The sequence below is a fragment of the Aquila chrysaetos genome, chromosome 2 (genome assembly GCF_900496995.4).
Source record: "Aquila chrysaetos chrysaetos chromosome 2, bAquChr1.4, whole genome shotgun sequence".
Taxonomy (NCBI): Eukaryota; Metazoa; Chordata; class Aves; order Accipitriformes; family Accipitridae; genus Aquila; species Aquila chrysaetos.
Window position 1 is genome coordinate 15,373,543 of NC_044005.1, and position 17,808 is coordinate 15,391,350.

Genomic DNA, 17,808 nt, shown 5'->3' on the forward strand with positions numbered 1-17,808 from the left:
GAATTAGTGATATTTAATTGGAAACCATTATAAAAAATAAACTACATACACGGTAGTTCCAGGAAATAGAAAAGAGAGAGTATATGTTTAACTGCAGATACTAACAATTTGTGGTTGAATGTTTTGCTTTAATAGCTGTAAGAGTGGCAGCAGTGATTGCGAGCACAATGGAGAGAAGGCAGAGCGACGCAGAAAGGGCAGGGCTGAGCTATTTGAAGATGATTGACAAGAATAGTTACGTGAAATTTCTTTATAGGTCATGCAAACAGACAGAATGAAACCATTGCTCTTGGAGATAGTGCAAGTGTTTCATTTTGCTTATTTCATCTTTTCTAGTCCTATAATAAATAGTGGTTAATACCTTGCAAAGGATGTTAGGTTCAGCCATGTGCCTCTGCACCTGGCTTAGTAGATATTTGGAAGATAGAAGAAGATGTTAGCATGTTTAATGGTTTTTAACATACAGCACTGCTTATCAGGAGCCTATTCTGAAAAATGACATGCCAGAGACCTGGCATTCTCCTGTGCATCAAGTGGACAGCCTGGAAAATCTAATCTGTGATACCAGTATTATAAATCAGATATTACTCTCAGGTATTATCAATTGATTATCAGCTCAGTCCTGTGTAAGGTAAAATTTGGCCGTTTATTAAAATGAGTAGGTTTCCGGCTTGCCTTTTCTCTCAGAAAGAGCCTAATTTAAGTCTTCAGCTGTTAGAAGAAAGTTCTGCTTTGTTTTCAACCAGGAGGTTAAACCAGCTGCAGGAGAAGAGTATGTGGAAGGAGAGGAGAAAGGATGGAGTTGACTTCCCTCAGGTGGAACAGGCCAGCGTAGTAAAACCAGTAATTCCCCCCAATAATAGTGGTTTAGGCAAGGTAAAAAATGGGTGCTAGATATATTGCTATACTGTTGTGGTGAACTGGATGCTTTCATTTATATTGGATGGCAGTTAGGTAAAGCCGGCTGTGTAAGTGAAGAGATTACAGCGATGCCTACAAAGGGATGAAAACTAAAGCTTTTATTCCACCTGAATTTGCAAGGAAACAGTGTGGATTATGATACCGAGATTCTCTTTTCCCCCTCCTACACCTTTCTTGACAGTGAAGACACACACCAGGTTCATTCTTGGTCAAGTATGTGCCCGCAAACCTCACCAATCTGGGTGGAAGAAAGCGGGGGTACTGTTGAGGAGTAAACAGAAGATGCCTGTGGTCACCTTTAAATTACTGTTATGGTGAAATGTGCTAATAGCTGCCATCAAGTGAGCCTTTGATCCAAAGACAATAATAGATCTCATTATAATCAGCGGGTTTGCCAAACACTCCTTTTCAGGCTCTGAAGAAGAAGCAACTGAGCCTCTTTAAATAGCAGAGACAATGGAGGGATTTCAGACAGCACATGCCAGGTCAGAGCTGAGCATGTAGGCAGGGGGATTTCCTTGGTGGCACACAGGGGATGGGATATTGGATTTGCAGTTGCTGAGCGTCCGGTGGCAGCAAAGCCACCCAAAATCCAGGAGAAGCACTTGTGAGCAGAGCCGGGACGGCAGGAGTGGGACCAAGGGTCTCGGGTGTGGAGCTCGGTGGTGCTGGACGGTGAATTCTGGGTACAGACACTGTGTACAGAAACCCCCTCCGTGTTCAGGGAAACACACCTCTGGCTTGGCGAAAAAAGGAGAAGTCAAAACACAACCTAGGGATCGGATCACTGTACTGTGTCACTGTTTTCTCATCTAGAGCAGTCCTGGGGGGAACTGAATCCTGACTAACTGCTAAGACCAAAGGAGCAACAGCGATGCGCTTGAAAACCAGTGAAGTCTCTGGAAGACTCCTCTTGCCTTTTGTGAGCTCTGGATCAGGTCAGGGTTGCCAAGAGTTTGATACTGCTAAGATGATTATCTCAAGGGGATGTTTCTGAGGGAACTGTACAGCGGGGGAGACAATACTTGCTTTGCCTGGTTTTGACAGTATGTCACATTCGATGGATGCTCTCTTCACTTTCCAGCTTTTGACAGGCCATAAAGGCTAATTAAACAAAATACTAAATTCACATGCTTCCTTCAAAGGAGCACACATTTATCCTGCAAATAGTTAATACCTACTATCATGGGTATGTAACTAGTCAGGGTGATATAACACATATTGCAGAGCCTACTGAAGGCAGATATTGCCAATTAACACATGATATTACCAATCAGCATTTGTGCCATTTATAGAACACGTTGCCTTGCTGCTACTGGAGCTTCAAGACCCACAACGGTATGAAAGCATTTTTAAAGTAGGATTTTATGTCAGAGAGGGAGTAAAGCTCTGTGTTGTTGAAGAGATGGAATAACAACGAAGGGCTGAACTCTAGGGAAAGGAGCAGCACTTTACAAACACACAAAAAGACAAGGTCCCTGCCCGGAGGGTCTTACAGTCACAGGCAAAGGAAATTCTGTGTATGAGACATCAGAGGATGGCAGTGGGAGGGAGGAGGGAGGGAGACAAGGTGGTGTGTTAAAACACAGGTGTGTACCCTGGAGAACAGCTTTTTTCTATTGTGCTTTGTCAGCAGATTGCGGAGGCAGGGGAGGTTTCCATCTCATGGGCAGCATTGACGGGAAGCTGCAGGAAACAGAGCAGAGGAACACAGTTTGAAACAGACATTTAAGAAAGGACAATGAATGGGTAAAAGGCCACTTTCTACTTCCCCAGTTTTGGGCTGCCTAGGGAAAAATTGACTTTCCAGGCACTATCAAGCAGCTCTGTGTTGCTGTGAGTTATGCCAGCCCAGAAAATACTTTCATGGGGGCATCTGCTAGAGTACTGTTCATTCCTCCCCACTCAAGAAAATGCTGTCTCCTTACCTTTTTCTCCTGTCCCTTTGCTGTCACAGCTGTCCAGAAAATCTTCCATGGACTCCTATCAGTGCTTCAGACCAGAGTCTGGTATTTTCCTCTGTCCCCAAAGTGTACTCAGCCGCAGAGAGGTTCCTGTGTTTGAGGGACTGGGAGTGGCAGCCCAAGGGTTACTAAAAGAGATGGACAGGCTCATCAGTGAGGAGACATAGGAGAGAAAGGTATGTATGTACACACACATATATACATACATATGTATATCTTGTAGATACAGATATATAAAAGAGCCAGAAAATAAAAGACACTACAGAGAAAGAATACTCCCCAAAAGTGGTTCGACATACAATTTCTCATGAGGCATTAATATATGCTGTCTCTAATGATGCAGTTTGCATGCATCAGGAGTAAAAATGAGCCAACACCTTAGGCTGAAGCACAACAAAGTGGGACTTGAAAGTCTGAGAGTGTCATCCTTCACTGTCCACTTTTTCTTTGAGGAAGAGCTGTTGGTACCTCCTGCTGCAGTCCAGATATTGGTATAAGCTGGTTTTAGTATTTCATGAGGGATGTATTTTTTTATGTGTTTTTTCAGCTGAGGTGCTGTAGTATTAGGTTTTGTATTCTCTTGATGCTAAATAATCACATTGTTCTCACTCAGCTTGTCAGGAAGTTGCACTGGAGCCCCTGAGGTGACTGGACCAGGAAAGTTGCTAAAAAGAAAGATAGGTGAATAATTGCTAGGGGTATTTTAGAGGTGTTTCTGCCTCCCCTGTAATTAAGAAAGCACAGCTTGGGGTTTATATAGATGTTTGCACAGGTTTTTTTCTCATCTCATTTATTTTTAACAAGAGAAGTCTGAGTAATGCTGCCTTCCTTCATCTCCTTCCCTTTTTCTAAATGCTATGGGAAAAAAGAAACAGAAAGGAATTAGCAAAGTCACCTCTGAAAATGTGCCTCTCCCCCCCATCCACCGGTGGAAAATGAATACAGAAGGTAACTATCACCCTGTTTCTCATTAGTTATAGATTCAAGAGGAAAATGAGGGGAAACCCGAAGGTTTGTAGTGCAGGTGTCTTTTCTTCCTAATGCTGGTTTTTAGTAGTCACTTCAGCCTTGAGTGTTTTATATTAAAATCATACTGTTCAATTACCTAATTTAATTCCTCTGTAAGATTCCACTGGTCTCCAAGTAGTCGTCTTTCCAATCATCTCTAGTAGTTTGCAAGAGCTGGTGAACTTTCTCAATGAGCATATTCCTTTTCTTGAGGCAAGACATTGTGTTTCCTCTTCATGGCCACAATGGAAATTGCCAGAGGATTTCTGTGAGTCGAAGCAGATTCTGAGGATGGCTTCAGTGAAGACGACTTCTTCACAGCACGATTCTTGGAAGAATTGTACAACACAACCATACAACTCAGACAGGCTTTTCCCTCAGTAGTACCTACTTTAAAAAAAACACAAAAAAATCTTTACAAAATAATATAGCACTATAGTAGGGCTCCACATTTTTCTTTTATTGCTGGTGAATGTAAATGCTGAGCTAATAGCATGTAAAAATTTGATATGGAAGTACAGAGAAAAATGTCTGTAGAAATTTTATTTTTCTTTCAAGTAGTTTCTTCTTAAGAGGAAAATCAGAATTGCAAGGTAGCATTCCTTTCTAAGTTTTACGTGAGTTCTGATTAAAAAGAGTAGCTGTTTTTAAATAAAAAGCTGTTTGCTTTTACCAAAATTCACAAAAGCAACAATTTTCATAACCTATGAGAACAGAGGAAATTTTGAAAATCACAATTGTCCCTACCCCCAAATAGCGGGGGAAAAATAGACGTTTGGTTAGTTTTACTGAGCACATAATGTGCTGTTTGGCCCTCAGTATGATGTTTCAAAGTATTTGGATCGAAAATACCTCTCTGAGCCATACTAAATGTTTTATCTTCAATGTAGCAGTCCCGTTTATGGGAGTGGGAGCTGTGATATTGATCATTAAAAGTTGCATATTGCTAACATTTTAGCCATAAACTTACTATAACGCTCAAAAAACCCCCCAAACCAAAAACCCAGCATCTTCCCTGGAGTGGCTTGAAATGCACGTTTTACAGATGCCTGATGAAATTTCTAAAGTTGCATAAGTTGCATGAGGTTTCTTTTTGAACCTGAATAGAAAGTTTCTTTCTGTGTTAATTTATGAACTGTTTTACTTTCATTTGTGCCTGCCATTTAAAGGATAAAGCATGGCTGAGGTACACCTTTGTTTTTCTTCCACAAACCCTCCCAAAGTGCAGAAATCCAGTCAATCACTTTCACACACCCACAAAAAATAATGGCTTGACCTGCTCGTGGCCAGATCTGACATGCCCTGCTGTGGTGGGAAAATTAATTCACCTCACTACACTGCAGTCACCCTCAGCTGAGTCCTGCAATTATTTCATTATGATCTAACTAAGGCTGATAACAGATCTCATTTGATACTGCGGATGGCTGGGGGGGCAGCATGGGGGTGGGAAGTGGATGCCCTCACATGTCAAGCCCTTGCATCTAACCAGCCGAGCTTTGTGAGGCTTTCTTGCCTGATGGAAACGGGGGTGATTAAAGACATGTTGTGCCCGTCTGTGTAGCTTCTACATGATTTTTCTCCCCTAGACGATGTACTGTTCAGTTAGCATATTTGAAAACCTCGAGGCTTTTCATTTTCTGCAGGGGGAGGGAGGGATGTTTTTGATGGACTGGCTGGAGGAGCACACTCAGAGTCCAGTGTTTTCTGGAGAAACGATCCATTATCATCTTTTTTTTTCTTCCTTTTCTTTTCTTTTTTTTTTTTTTTTTTTTTTTTTTTTCACCTGTGCTGTGACAGATGGATGAAGGAAGCCCTGGAAAAGTGTTAATTGCTCTTTTTTTTCATTCAAGTGGTTCGGAGGTTCAGGAGACCCTCTAATTAAAGAATCTGTGAGTGAGCTGGGCATCTGGCCTCTGCCATTTTAATCAAACTTGTAATATGAGGAGAGGGCAATGGTTGTCCAATTACTTGACAGCTTGAAGATGTATATATAGTAAGCAAATACATTTGCTCAGAAGATGCCAAATTGTCATAACAACAAAATGCCTGCTATCTATTTTATGTTTATCTTTTTTTTTTTTTACAAATGGATAAACATGTACCCCATCCCCATCCACTGAATGGATCTGTGTGGTTTATAAGATTCTTCTGCATGATTTAGCATCTGCAACACAATTGGTATGCAGAAGTTTTGTAATAAATGCAAATATCATGATACTGAGTCAGAGAACAGTTTGTCTGATATGACAAAACTACTGAACTGAAGTTCTTTATTTTCAAGTCTGCTGTGAAATATCTAATTTCACCCATTTGCCTACAGAGAGCTGCCATTCATTTGACTAAAGAACATAGCTACTTTTTTCCTGTTTTTCAAAGGATCCAAATCGTAGCTCACACACCTGGAATTTATCACAGAGTATATCGAGACTCCTTCATGTTAGTGAAGATTATGTTGAGCATAAAATGATGTAGTGCTGTTTTCCTGAATCTAATGACAACCTGGAATAATTGCTGAGCACTATGAATTTTGAAATTCTTCCTAAATGCTGTTAGCTCTCTAATGTAAAGATGAATGTTCAAATACCATCACTGTTACTTAAATATACAGGATCTTGTTGGATCAGCTGAATTCACATTATTTCACTGTTTGTCTTTTTAAGGGAAACGACTCATAAAATGCTTATCTTGTTACTGCAAACTACATCCCATATTCTTCAAGGTGAGACTCTAGTGTCAAAATAAACAAGGCAGATGCCTCTTTAATAACTGTATAATTCAGATTTATATTTAATAAATTAAAATGTCAGCACGAAGATACTGAAGGAAGCTGCTGCGGACTGTAGAGTTTGCTGCAGAATCCAAAGGACCTTGCTGCAAATGTAAGTCTTGCATCATACATACTCTTTGAAATGTGGATGGCTCAGTTGCTGGCATCTGGTCAATGGAGCTTTTCTTCTGTTGGTCTTTGAATCAAGGTTGAGCAGTGCATAACAATAGATGGTATTTTTATTTTCTACAAACCAGTCAGACCTATCACCTCTAAAACTCATCTTCATAACTCTCAGCTGTATTGGAAATCTCTGCAGAAAAGCCAATATAGAACGGATTGTTAGACTCAGCATGGGCTCTTCTGGAGCCAAAATTAGGAGTCTCTGTCTGCACAGAGGAATGTCTCTTCAACCCCATTGCGGTGCTCCAGTTATACCTTTCTGGTTCTGTGAAAAGGGAGAGCTCTCCACTTGCTATTTTTTACATACGTTTATCATTAGTCCTGAGCTTTATTTTAAAATTCCCTCCACCAAGGAAGGTATCTATCCACTTCTTGCTTGCACACAACATAGAGCGCTGGCAACTGTCGGTACTTTTATAGCTAGCCGCCAAACCATCAATTTGAATGAATAAAGCAGACTATTTTCTCGTACTTATAAGACCTACATTTATAGTATCCACATGCTGGGGTAATTACTGCTAAATAATTTAATACTGTAAAAACTGACATATCCATTTAGGTGTATGCCTGTTATATTGTTAAACTGTATTGGGGTTCTGACCTCTATTAGACAGCAAATAATCCTACTAAAGACTGGTCATTCTCTCTCTCTCTTTCTTGCTCTTATGGTGAATTTTATTCATAAAGCTTAGGGTTTTGCAGCTATTCTCATTGTTGTGCGATTAGTAAGTACACACTTGTGACAGCACTAAAAATTCAGTGCAATCACAATCACGTTTGATTACCAATTCAGAAGGATCTAACTATCTAGCTTCAAGGATAATTTTGCTCACTGTAAACAGCTTGGAGAATTGTGTGCGATCATGTTGTGTGACCAAAAAAAAAACCCCTCGAATTAGATTATTTGCTAAATGCCAAGGCACATTAAATATTTTTGACAACAATGAAGATTCTTTGTAAATTGTAATTAGACTGGAAATTATTGCACAGAGCCTGCTTCTCTATAATCCTTTTAAATCAGAGTAGTTGTAATTGGCCTTAGAGACTCAAACTGTTTCGTGTTTTATTTTCTAGAAGTTCCGCTTCTGCATATGTAATAACAGAATCCTTTGTGGATACGATACAATAGACATGTGTGTAGGGTTATTTTAGTTTCTTTGTTTTGGTAGTGAGTCAGATAACCAGAGAAAAAGAATATAGAAAAGAAAACATGCCGAATGCTCCTGGATATGAATGGTACTTACATGTAAAAAAAATGCATAGAAATCATAATGGGCCAGATGAGGCTGAGGTAAGCAGCATAGCCCTGCCAGTTAACATCCGCCAAGGATCTGGACCTATATTTTGCCCATGGTATTGCCAGAGGCTTCAGGAAACCTAATGATTTGGGTTTTCCTGAACACAAAGCCATAGCTTTTTTGAAAGTTCCAGAGTCCTTAAAGCTTCCCTTTTGCATTTACATTTTTTTTTTTTTTTCTTCTGGTTTTAGGTTCACAGGAATGGAAACTTCAGGAGAGCCTGTGGGAAAGGATGAATTCTGCTGCAGCCATTCTACATCAAAAGAAGGCCCTTCTCAGTGACAGATCCTTGTGCTACCAATGGCACTGGAGCATAAGCATGTCTGTGTGTTTGTATAAATAATAGCTGTGGGAATGGGAGGGAGCAGTGGCAGATAGTCAAGTAGTTAAGTGGAAGTCAAAATTAAGTGGGAATTTTGAGGCTTCTTTGATGTAACACTTGGCTTTGAGGATGCAGGAAGTTGGACTTGAAGCAAACCTGCAAATTACAACCCAGCCTCATTAGAAATTAGCTGGTAGTAATCAGAGAGCCTTAACTGAGTGTAAAAGTATCTTTAATCTAGAGATGTGGGGTTCTGTTGGGTGACTATTGCTCATTCTCTCATAGACTGAATTAGCTAACAAAAACAAATCCATCAATACATCCAATATAAATTTTCAGCTCACCTCTGCTGAGCTTTGATTTACCACCAATATCCAAAATGAAGCAAGGTTTGTCTTGGAACAGTTTACACAGGACTAACATTCATGCGATCCTGACTTTCACTGAAATGAGTATAACTGCTAGTCTGTAGATGTGATGAGAAAATAATATATCTAGAGCCACTTCATCCACTTCGTGTATGGAAGTTACAAAACACAGTCTCCAGTGAGACTCTGTAAAACTGCAAATTTTAGGTCTATTGAATTAGTTTAGCTTTTCCTTGATCTAGCTGAGGCTGAACACTGGCCTACATACGATCTTTTTATATTTTGAGTATTTAGTTTACACCCATCACTCAGAAGTATAAAGCTCAACTGCTAGTGTAGGTTTATTAAAAATTGCTGGAGTCCAAGGATGAGATTTTGGTTGTGTTAGTAAAGTAAATGGCAAAATCCATAAGAAGGGACTAGAATTTTACTGTACAAACCTGATTTTTAGAAGATTGAAAAATTAGAGTAAAACCAGTATAAATATCTGTCTCAAGTGTTTCAAAGAGGTAAGAGCTGCATGAATGAAGTCCATCCAAACCAGTGAAAAAAGCCTATTATCTTCAATGGGTTTTGTGTCAGATACTCTGAAAAAAAGAGCTCAAACAATATCTTTAGCAGCATTGACAATTTCTATTTAAATGGATTATTTCCAGATCAAGCTATTTTTTCCAATAAACTACAAGTTTCTAGCCAGAAGAGAAATTTCTAAACCAAGGTCTTATCCTAGGCATCAAGTTAACTTATGCTTCTTTCCTTCAAGATAGCCACAAACATTTTTGTATTAAGAAATTAGTGAGATTCTTAGCTCAATAATGTACAACATGGTGAAGTTGTAAGGGCATCTTTGACAAAGGCTATTGCCTTTTCTTCCTTCGGTTCTGCCTCATCAATGGCTAAACTAGCTTGCTGTAGAGCATGCAGACATGGGAAGCACTGAGGTGTCCAAAGCTGGAAGGACAGGATTTAAACAGATGGGAATATATACGTTCAGATGGGGCATTGAGAGAGACGTCTGACTCATGTCGCATTGTAAGACAGAGCGCGTGGCTCTGAAGAGCCAAAACAGCTTTAAAACATGCTAGCAGTCTAAAGTCCCGGTGATTTTTGCAAGCTGGAAGAGGAGCCCTTGGGCAGCTCATCAGTGTGGGAGGGTGGGGAGGCTGCCCCAGCCCAGAGCCCATTGCCTGTGTGGGTCACGGGGCCGCGGTGGGGCTGGCAGTGGGACGGTCCGAGGCAGGCGGGAGCACTTCCCCGAAGCCTCCGGCCAGTGAGAAATGGCTGATTCATGACGTGTTCCTGGGGCCTCTGCATTACACCCTGCTGGCCTGGCACCAAAATGCAAGAGGCTTTGCCATCTGCATCCTCTTGTCACCACACTTCGGTGGCCAAATCCCACGGACTTTGTTTAAGCCTTACTCAGATGAACTACGCATTGAGTCAGTGGAAACCTCTTGCAAGCAGCGCTTGAATAAGGAAGTTGAAGAAGGTATTGCCAAGGGGACGGATGGACTGGGTGACCTCATTGACCTTTTCCGCCTAACGCTTTAATGGACAGAAAAATACCATGCGGGAGCCTGCAGTGCTTTGGGAAAGAGGAGCAAGCACACTGCTAAAGTAGCAGTGCTGGAAGGCATTAGGGCTTAGGGTGGTTTAATTATCCTGGTGCTGCTGCTGGGAAGTAATCCTTGCTTCATCGATGCACAGGTCCCTTCGGCACACGTCGCGCTGCAGCTCAGCAGCATGGCCATAGCCCTGCATTGCCCCTGAGCAGCATAGCCCTTGGGCTGCTCACGCTGGCTGTGGGGCCACGCTCCTTTCCAGTCCTGCTCGTCTCGGTCCTGCAGCTGCTGTCTCTCTGGTGTGGAAATGGCCTTCGTAACAGGACCCTATGTTTTGAAGCGAGCAGAGTTTTAATATGAAGAATGCTGGATTTTACAATATATATGTGTGTGTGTGTGTGTGTGTGTAAGTATATATGAAAAGAGGGAGAAAGAGACTTTGTATGTACACACATGGATGCACATATTTATTTACAAAGACTGCACCTTTTAAAGGTAAAGTGGTTTATAAAAACAGCAGTGAGATGGAGTCAGACTTCAGGGTGTAGCACTTGAGCTCTGGTCTCTGGCATCATGTTTCTTGTTAGCCTCAGTATTCTCAGTTGAAAAGTCATTTATATTGATATTATTACCAGCCACCAGACTCATAGCTGCAATGTAGAGGTTAATTAGCTACGAAGTTTGGAAGATCATAGAAGATGAAGAGTGCTATGGTGTGTTGCTGCTATGTTGCTGTTTATTTCTGCAGTAGGTCTGGCTGACAGTGCGCTGTGTACTGCTGTGTGCTGGTGCAAGTGCAGGTCCATGTCCTCCCCCGTGCTCTCCAGTTCAGAAGCACTGAGGTACTGAGGAATAATCAAAGGGATTTGGTAATAGTACCTTAAAGAACCGGTACACCAAAACTGTAAAGTTGCTGCAGGTAACATCCTCTTGGTTATCCTTGATTTGCCAGATGTACCTGCTGACCGGGCACGTGCTCGTGCCAGCTGCACAGTAAGGCAGTGCAAAGCAGGATCCCCTCGCATCTTCTTTTCAGTTTGTTTTCTGGGGGATGCATGACTCCCTTTCCTCCTCCCCACCTTCTCTGCGCTTGCTGCTTCTCTGGCCAGGACGACTGGCGTGGGCGGCACGTCCCCCTGAGCACTGTGAGAAACTCCCTGACTTCCTCCCCCGGAGCCCAAACGTCTCCTTTGATTTTCCTGACGTCTGTCACCCTGCCACTGCCGATGTCCCCGGTGCCAGGGACGCTGCACATGCAGGAGTGCTTCCTGAAGCATGAGGGTCAGAGAGAGCCTCACACAAGCCTGTGTTCACCACGGCTCTTCACAGCCCGGTGGAGACCAGTGGCGGAGGGCTGAAGCTCAGGCAAGCGGCGGCTCTGCCCTGGCTACCCCCCTCTGCCCAGTGACTGCCCCCCCAGCCGCCGGCCTGATGCTCCTAAATATATGACTGCCTCCATCTTGTCACCCTGCCACAGCTCACCCTCTGGCTGATGTGAACGGGTACTATATTTACCCAGGAGAGTCATGAAAATTGCCATGACAATGATTGTGGTTGCTTGGGAATGCAAGGAGCTAATTTTGCCTGGATAATAAGACACAGAGTCATCTGTCTCCCTCGGTAAAGCAATGAGGAGTTTATGCAGGTGAGAACAGGTAATCTTTGTGAGGGCATAATTGCAAAATATGAAAATGTTTCCCCTATCAGTTCAGACCAGTGACTAATAAATAGCTCTAATGTGCTAATGGCTGAAGTTTGATGCACTGGCTCGTTCTGCTGAAGATCTGTAGGAAAACTGAGCATCCCTGCCCCCTCGTTTCACCACCAACGAGAAAAAAAAAAATCCCATTAAAAAAACTTTAGCCTGAAAATAACTCTCTACTGTACATCTTTGCCCAGGGCAAATTTTTCACTGGTGAGTAACAGCATTTTCACAATCCACCTTTTATATTTATCGCTGTAACGCTATGTAGTATGCTAAAGTTCATTTAAAGGAGACTACAGATTTTGCTTTTGGAAATCTGGAGAAGAATAAGTTATCTACCAAAACCTAAAACTTTCTCAGCTAGTGCTTTTCCTTCTCCATCACCCTCCATCACAAAACCTGTGAAGGCCTGTTTGGTGAAATGGTGACAAAGATCCCATCCAAACAAACTAAAAAAGCACTAAAAAAGTTCCCTGTTTGTTTCAGGAATGTCCTGGCATCTCTGAGCAAACAGAAGAGCCAGTCCCAGCAATGCAACACCCCCCAGAGGCACAGAGATTTGGAAGAGGATGGCTTGATGGACGGGTGCTTCCCCCGTGAGCGCTGGAGCTGTTGACCCGCTGGCCAGGGAGCTCAGTGCCCTGGTGCACCCCTCCATTGCAAATAACAGCAGGGGGCTGATTTTGCACATGGTTTAGAAAGAAGCGATTTCAGACGTTTGTAGGCTTTTCCCAACCCAGATTGCAACAGTTCCTCCAGAAAGTTGAGAAAGTGTTTTCTGCCACACCTGACTGCAAGTGGCATCGAGCGCATACGTACAGGCACAAACCCACCCTCCCTCCCCGGCGCTTCTTCGCTGCAGCACAGCGGTTTAAGGCAGCTTGCAGCTGTGTCTGAGGCACTTCTCTGCTCGGTTGCAGGCTGTGGGAGCAATTAGTCTTCAAAGGCTTTGGTCAGACTCAGTCAAGGGTACTGGTGGCTTTAAAACTGCTCCCAGGAATTAGATAAACAGTCTCTTAAGGCTCAGAAGAAATCTTTCTCTCACTCTTAAAATTTTTTTTGGTGTCTTGCACTTCTAGTAAGTGACAGTTTTGCAAATTGCTAGTAAAGAACTTAAATGTCTAATTAAATCTCGAAGATGTACAAGAGTTTGAAGAGCGTGATTGATGCCCACAAAGGTATGGCTGCCTAATGGAGTCGTCCTGACAGCAATCGCGAAAGCCCATTTAACGGCTGATGTCTTGTTGTGATCCATGTTGTCATTTTTTCATTACTGATTAAAATTAAAAATCTGCTTGGCAAATCCATTGTAAAAATTTCCTTCATGAAAATCGACGGGTACAAATTATTTTGTCAATCGCCTGGCAATCAAACTGTGACTGAAGACTGTTTCATGCCCATAGATTTTTATATTTTTTTTTTTTCTTTTTGCTCATGCCAGTGAATTTTCATAGCAAAGTTTTTTAAGCGTAGGTGGCAGTCTTGGCAATGCTTAATTTTTTTTTTAAAATAAATAAAGCTGCAGTTCTATATTTTAATGAAATGTTTTGTTTATGTTGTCTTTCCATTCCCATTTGAAAGCAAACAGGAACGTTCCTCACTCTGGAAGTTAGGCTGTGCTACTTAATTGTCTAATGCCGTGTAATGACAGGTGAATAATAGTAATAAAAGCCTTTATTAGGGTAAAATCTGTTTTGAGAGTGGAAGCGTAAACTGTCTAAAATGTAAAACTGAAAAAAAAAGGAAAAAGCCAACCAAGCCTCGCGACGCTACAACACTTATAGCTAGAAGATATTTATGGCTCCACTTCTTGGTGGGGTTTCCAGCTTGGTGTTCCCATATGCAGGTGCAACGGAGCTGGGTGAGCTACCCTGGGGTGAGCTCGGCACCTCACCAGGGCCAGGCTGTAAATCCCCTGCAAGGGCTGAGTTGGGATGGCAAAGTGGGCTGGGGTTGTGAATGAGCACTCATCTATTCCTTGCAGAAACAGCACTGAGGGCTCGGTAGCGTGTAGTTCACTGTCAGAGGAGAGGAATTCAGAGATCCTAATTTCTCTGTAAAATTCAAAAGATGCTTTACTCCGGCTAAAAAAACCTGGACAACTCAAGCAGCAAGAAAAGCATTATTGTCCCATTAATAAAATTTTTCTCCTACTTAATTGATATTTCCGCTTCTCATAATTGAGTCTCATCGCTGAGTATAAATCAAAGATGATAAAAATAGCTCTCCATAGCTGATATGTGTGCTGGTTTCAAGTTTGATCTCTGTTGCTGTTCATGCTTATCTAATCTAATCAATGTATCTTTTTCTTCAGGTTCTTGTATTATCACTGTGAATACTTCTTATTCAGAGAACAAGAGAAAAGGAGTGTTTTGTTTAAGTTGCAGAGTTGTTTCTTTATTGTGATCTTTAAATTAAAATGTTGAAATGTATTGTGTGCCTTATATCTTCCTTCTAAACCCTTCTGAAAAAAAAGAGTGCATTGTTCGCTCTGGATGAGTAAAAATTTTCTAAATAATTTTCTCCTTGTTTTAAGTCCATCATGTTTTGAACATGAGCATTTTATTAGTAACATTCTCAGGGTTGTGAAATATTTGAAACAAAATAAAGAGCTTGCAAGTAACTTTACAGTAAATACATTTATGCTTATATGAAATGGGTTGCAGATTTTAGTGTGAAGACCTTGTCTGCTTGTGGCAAAATATATTTGTATGATAGTGCTTTTAGAAAGGACTGGTGCACTCTACCCCAGAGTAAAGTGGTGGAAAATAATTACTGGGAGAAAGCTGGCTGCCCAAGTCCCAGTTTTAAAGTGTCTTCAATGCTTCTGGGGATATGCTTTAGGCATTTAGCACTTGGAACTGGTGTCTTTTTATTGCTGCTTAAATTTGAATGTAGCAACAACATTAATAAGAACAGTACCATTTTTTCTTGAAATGTTAATTTCCAGAATAAAATGGATGTTTTGACCTTTGCTGTAGAGAGTTGTAAAACTATGTGCTTTCAGAAGTTGTGTACTATGCATCTACCTGGGACCTGGCAGAGCACAGTGTGTTAGGGAACCACGTGCTGTCTACAGCTCGGCACTGAGCTCCCGTCCGGAGGGGACTTGAAGATGACCCTCATCTGCACATGCTCCTTTTTTAACTACAAGTTTTCCCAATCTTTCTAGCTGGGAGAGGCAGATCTGAGCTATCGCAGCCTGTTTTTGGTAACCTTGCACGCTGAACTGGTACACTGGGCCGAAATGCTGGCAGCGTGACGGGACTACTGCTGCTCTCCAAACAATTGCACAAGGTTTTTGCTGCCTCATTGGTTATTGTTCGTGGCATGGGTAATAAGTGAAAACAATGGGTTGGAGTAGAATAAGGAAACAAACAAAATAACAATGCGAACACCAAAACAACAACAGCAAAAAACCCCCAAGTTTACATGTTTTTAATAATGTTAATGTGACTGAGAGAAAGGCCAAGGAATTTTAGCCATGTGGGATATGTCACTCTTTATTTCTGCCTCTGAGGCAAAAGCAAAGCAAAATGCTTAATAGTTTGAGCTTTGAGCAGGGTGTCAACCTCCGTTTATGAAAGGTTATTATTTATTTTACAGTAGTGCCCCAAATGTGCCAGCTGCTACATAAAAATACTGGGAAACATGCTTTTTCCCCTGAGAGTTGGTATGATGTGACCCCTCTTTAAGGCTGTCTGCAGGGTTTGAGCCTGAGGCTTACACACATTCAAAATGTGTACACGCTGAGAATTTTCCCACTCTGCCATCATATCGTGTCTCCATTTCAGGGTAAAATCCTGGCATGTACCATCCTTCATCCCACAGCCCTTTTTCCATGGAAAGGAAAGCAGGAGTGCGGGTTTGGAGGCTTGCTGGGAGGATTAGATGACAAAATCCCCTGATGTGCTACGGTGCTCTTTGGCCATTGAAGTTGGACGTTGCAGGATTTAGGGGTACAAAATTGAATTTGGGTAGCTAAATCCAAAAATATAATTCACAGAGCTCTCACCTAGCCTCATACCTTTGTTTAGTTTACAACTACCTATATTAAAATTACAGCAGAAGCTCAGCAAAACTGACATCTTTGTAGGACTGAACTTGTATCCAAAAAAGAGCAACGAAGCTGGTGAAGGGTCTAGAGCACAAGTCTTATGAGGAGCGGCTGAGGGAACTGGGGTGGTTTAGCCTGGAGGAAAGGAGGCTGAGGGGAGACCTTATCGCTCTCTACAACTGCCTGAAAGGAGGTTGTAGCGAGGTGGGTGTCAGTCTCTTCTCCCAAGAAACAAGGGATAGGACGAGAGGAAATGGCCTCAGGTTGCTCCAGGGGAGGTTTAGATTGGATATTAGGAAACATTCCTTCACCGAAAGGGTTATGAAGCATTGGAACAGGCTGCCCAGGGAAGCGGTTGAGTCACTGTCCCTGGAGGTATTTAAAAGACGTGTAGATGTGGTGCTTAGGGACATGGTTTAGTGGTGGACTTGGCAGTGTGAGGTTAACGGTTGGACTCTAAGATCTTAAGGGTCTTTTCCAACCTAAATGGTTTTATGATTCTGTGACGCTATGATTCTTAGTGCCTAACTCATACCTGAGGTGGTCAGTGGTTCTCTAGAGGGCTATATGGGCAAGGCTATAAATGTTCAAAAGTTTTTTTGGTTTTGGACTCATCTTTCCATACACAGACAGAGGTTATTCACTTGCTTAAATATTTGGGTTTAAGTTGTTACTGGAGCTTCATTTATGTATAAACACACCTAGCAATGGAATTCATTGCAGAGGTTGTCTGCCATTACTCTTAGTAAAAATAATGGAAGATCCAGTGTCCAAATTCCTCCTAAAGTATTACAGTGTCATCTGACTGAAGGGATGTTTGGGTTAGCGTTGTGACTTGCCGGAGTTTTGTTTTAATGAATGCTGTTTAATCAGAAATGTCTGATTCACAAAACCAGTATTGTTTGCAGAAAAGAGCTTGTTTCCATGTATTTCTCTAAAGACTGTAACTTTTTATGCATGTGTGAAAATGTTAAACAAACAAAGTTTGAAACACAGAACGTCCATCTTCTCTCTCTGAAATAGTTTTTGTTTGAAATGTGTATACGCAGTAGATGCCATATATAGCACATCCTATACAATACACATGTATGCTGGAGTATTATATACTCTGTGCAAATACAACATACTAAGTCATTCGATACTTTTATACAGCTATAAGAGGCCGGATGTTTCCAAAAAGCCAGAATCCTTCAAGATTTTTGCCCTTGTGGGTGCAAGATGTCCAAAGCGAGGCTGGAACCAGTAATCTTTTGTGTTTCTTTGTATATGCTTGGATTCAGTGCATGGACAGATGTGACCCTGTTGCAAATATTAGTGAACCTAATCTAAAATAATCTTTAATGGTGTTGTATTATGTCTTTCATCTTTAACCTATCAAGGTAATAGTTATGATGATACTTGCTTTCCTTAGTTTTTCTCTGAACATGAATGACCAAGATAGGAATCTTGTTTCTCTAAAGACTCAGGCAGATGCAGGCTCCTCTGGTGAGTGATGGACAGAAGATAGGTGCACACCTCCCTGAAGATGCTGTATCTAATTCAGCTTCTCAGCTTAGGGGCCTACACTCAGCTACAATATGTGGTAGCATGACTTTCACCGTGGGCTGTAGACTACTGCTGGGGAAACCAGGTTCTTGCTCGTGAGTTTGAAAC

General features: G+C 41.7%; 1 long non-coding RNA gene across 1 annotated transcript; it reads left to right on the forward strand.

The window, feature by feature from the left end:
• The first annotated feature begins 236 nt into the window (after positions 1–236).
• On the forward strand, positions 237–14,288 carry LOC115338676. Its single transcript, XR_003922497.2, has 4 exons — positions 237–1,859; positions 6,554–6,612; positions 8,333–12,038; positions 12,585–14,288. It is a non-coding gene; the product is annotated as an uncharacterized LOC115338676 (long non-coding RNA).
• Positions 14,289–17,808: the final 3,520 nt, after the last annotated feature.